We start from the raw sequence: 3,789 nt of genomic DNA, 5'->3' as shown, positions 1-3,789 counted from the left end.
CTTTTTTTTTTTTTTTTTACCAATTTTTTTTTTTTTTAAATCAGAGAAAACCAGGATCCCTGTGACGTGTTGCCAGAGGCGGGGGGGCCCCCAGGCCAGGGGAGCAGGGTCCCCTTCCCAGGCGCGGCAGCCTTGCAGGCTCCGCCACCGACTCGCCACATGGCCTCGGGCAAGTCCCCCGGCAGGTCGGCACTGAGGCAGGGAGCGGTGATCTGCGGATGCTGGGATGAGACCTGATAACAAAGTAACCCCAAATCCACCGTTTTCCCCACGGATGTAAATGAAACACCACTAATAGAGACGTGTATATAGGGGTGCTTCATTAAAATAATGGAAAAAGGTGTGAGACCTGATAACAAAGTAACCCCAAATCCACTGTTTTCCCCACGGAACACCACTAATAGATGTGTATATAGAGGTGCTTCATTAAAATCATGGAAAAAGGTGGATTTGGGGTTACTTTTTTTTTTAAACCAAAAATTAGGGTTTTTTTTTTTTTTTAAACCAGGGAAAACCAGGATCCCTGATGATAAGGATCCTGCTTGGTTTTGGGAGGAGGGCAGTGCTGGCTGCTCAGAGCATCCACACGAACCCCCATCCTAGATGAAACGAACCCGTTTCTTCCCCCCTCCGTCGGTGCCAGCCCACAAAACCTGGAACACAGCAGCAGACAATCAAGTCTGTAAATGAATCGGGTATCCGGGTTGTAGCCGTATTGGTCTAGAGGAAAAGGCACTCAGGACTCGTAGTCGAGATGATCTCTTTTATTAGACCAACCAGATTTTTGCAAAAAAAAATTCTTTAATTGCAAGCTTTTTTGACTCTTTTGTGAAACCCGATGAATTATGAACTTTCATTTCTACCTAGGAGAACTTTTACAATCTTTTCTCTCATGCCTGAGGAAGGGTGTTTGTGCCAGAAAGCTTGCAATTAATTCAAGAAATGTTTGCAAATATCTTGTTGGTCTAATAAAAGATATCATTTCTCCTCAGTGCCTTGTAAATTAATCAGGCTCTCACAATGACAGAAAATGTGTTTTTTTCTTCTGATTTTGAAGGGTGGGGAGGCACTCAGACAATGAGGGGGCCATTATCAGCAGATCCTTAGAAAGGCAGAGTCTTGTTCCCCGGTTCTGATAAGGAAAGATGGTTGTTGGAGGGGCTGGCAGAAGAGGGAGGTCAGGAGTTGTAGGGTCTGGCCTCATCGCTCAAGAGAGGATGGTAGGGAGGTGCTTCCTTCCCCGAGCACAGCAGGTTGCACGCATAGTGCAGAGTACTAAATGTTGCTTGTATGATTATTTAGCAAGATTTATTTGTTTCAAACACAAACTCTCCACCTGCAGCCAGGAGCGAAGTTTTCAAGGAGGTCTGCAAAGTTCCTACATTTCCCCATCAAATGTTCCCCACATGGAAGTCATGGGTAAAGCCGTCTTGTGATGGCAATAAAAACTCGGAGACGCAGAGTTGCGTTTGGTTTTAAGGTCAGATTTACTGGGAGGTGCCTCTTTCATCAGAGAGAACAGAAGCCTCCGGACTTTGATCCCAAAAGCTTGCAGAAAAGGACAATTTTCTTGTGATTTCCCAGGTATCATTTTGGAACCAAGAGTTCTAGTTTTTTGTGTGTCTTCAGGTAAGATATAGCGCTTCACCTCTGACTTGAAAAGCAGCTTGTCCAAGTAGACCAAACACAAAAATATCATTAAAAAAATATTTTTTTTTGCTATTTCTGTTGGTTTAATAAAAGGTATCAACTTTCAAGCTGGCATTTAACTGACACGGAGAATGGCATCCACGTAATTGATAAAAAATGCCATGGCATCTTGAATAACCATAAGTGTCTTGACTGGTCTTTTTTCCACTTTATCAGAGGCAAAAATGTAAAGCAGATCCATTCCAATCAAGAAACCACATTCATAGAAAAATGGAGCTGGAAGGGAACAGGCCATCCAGTCCGGACCCCTGCTCAGGGCAGGATCTCCCCAGACTAAACTATCCCAGAGACGTGTCTAACCTGCACTTAAAAAAAAATTAAGGACGGAGATTTCACCACCTTTCTAGGTAGCCTGTTGCAATGCGTAAGCACCCGTGTAGTGAGAAAGTCCTTTCTAATCTCCAACCTACATTTCCTTTGTTGCAGTTTAAAATCATTATCGCTTATCTGGTCACCTGCATCCACAGAGAATAGTCTACCACAGTGATTCTCTACCAGGGCGCAGCAGTAACCCGGGGTACCTTGATAACCTTTCAAGGGTGCCATGGGATGCCACATAAAGTTAGCACTGCTAGGGGTGCAAACACGATTCACGAGATAAACGCCGACATTTCAAATATGAAAACTTTTTACCCTCTTTAATTTTCCCAGAGCCTGATGAAGGGCGTTTGAGCCCAAAAGCTTGCAGAAAAAGAGTCTACTACGGGTCCTGATTGCAGATAAAGAGAATGTTTTTGCAGTTTCCTACTTGGTCTAATACAAGGTATCATTTCTGAACCAAGAGCTCTAGATTTGTGCATGGCATTTCAAACAGGAATTCATTGTTTTAAAAGGATCTGCCCCGTCGTGGCCTTTCTGAGCTCTTTGCAACAGAAGAAGTGCTCTAGCATTTTTCTGTAGTCAAAAACAAGTGAAAACGAAGAGCTGGCATTTTCCATGGGTGTCCTGAGCATAAAGACAAGTGTCTCAGATTTAATGATGTTGAGAACCACTGGTCTACCACCATCCTCTTCAGGTATTTGAAGACTGTTACCAGACCCCACCCCAGTCCTCTTTTTTTTCAAGCTAAATAACCCCAGTTCTTCCAGAAACAAAGATTAAATGAAAATGTCTTTACTGATCAAAGGGAACACCACATTCCCAGCCTGCTGTGTTCAGGTTAAAGCTAATGTGTTGAAGAGAGAAGCAATTTGCCGCTTGGCCTCAGATAAGCAGTGTGGCCCCCAGGTTTGCAGACTGATCTATACTGATAGGTTTTACACTAGTGAAAAATGGCTCTCCTGGTATAAAGTGGGTCCTGCTCTGAATTTCTTTTTTCTTTCTCAGGTTCCCACCACACTTCACCAGCTTGGCCTGTCTGCAATCAGATCCTACCACAACTATTAAGCACTATTACGTGTGATCCTATTCCACCCTGCTCAAGTCCCTGAAATGTCATTAATGCAGCAGCTCCTGTCATTCTATCCTCTTTGCCTTAAAACAGTCACAAAAAAGCAGCAAGAAGGAAGAGGACCCACCCACCTTTCTTTATTCACTGTATCACTGTTTTCCAAGGGTTTGAGCCAGATGGAATTAGAGTTACACCTGAGCACCCAAGTCCATTTGGTGTCTAATAGGTGGAGTAAACTCTGGCCCCTAGAGTCTGTTTTAATTACATTTAATGGGATTATCAAGATGGGCACATACTAAAGTTGATTGAGTTATTTGCTATTCCTACTCATGATTTCAGATGTAAAATTACCGTATTTACTATGAGTTTTGTTTCCCTTTTAAACATGGGGGGAAAGCCCTTCCTCTTGGAGTCCAGCCCCAGCTCCAGCCCTGACTCGGGCTTGGGGTCCGAGCTGCAACTGCAGACCCCCCTGCTTTCTGCCGAGGGTGGGCATTGGTCCTGTTTTATACCAAACTGTCCTGTTTTTAAACCAACCCCTTGTCCCCTGTCCATTCCTGAATGAGGAACGGACTGCAAAAAGTCCTGTTTGTCAGTCCTTTAGTGGAAATACATGTCAATCATTTCTCCCGAGGGCAGGCAGGTGGAGCGCTGCATTTGTATCTGCTGGAACGGCGGTGGGACTGGGA

At 44.2% G+C, this 3,789-nt stretch overlaps 1 long non-coding RNA gene across 1 annotated transcript in view; it reads left to right on the top strand.

Annotated features, from left to right (window-relative positions):
- The window catches only part of LOC112548770, a 4,353-nt gene extending 1,013 nt beyond the window's left edge, over positions 1-3,340 (top strand). The window contains exons 2-3 of the long non-coding RNA XR_003092355.1: positions 2,362-2,473; positions 3,037-3,340. This is a non-coding gene — a long non-coding RNA (uncharacterized LOC112548770). The remainder of the gene's footprint in view (positions 1-2,361; positions 2,474-3,036) is intronic.
- The last annotated feature ends 449 nt before the right edge of the window (positions 3,341-3,789 follow it).

This window comes from Alligator sinensis, unplaced genomic scaffold, assembly GCF_000455745.1.
Source record: "Alligator sinensis unplaced genomic scaffold, ASM45574v1 scaffold2206_1, whole genome shotgun sequence".
Classification (NCBI taxonomy): Eukaryota; Metazoa; Chordata; order Crocodylia; family Alligatoridae; genus Alligator; species Alligator sinensis.
The sequence above is the reverse complement of the archived record's forward strand: the minus strand, read 5'-3'. Positions and strand labels throughout refer to the sequence as shown.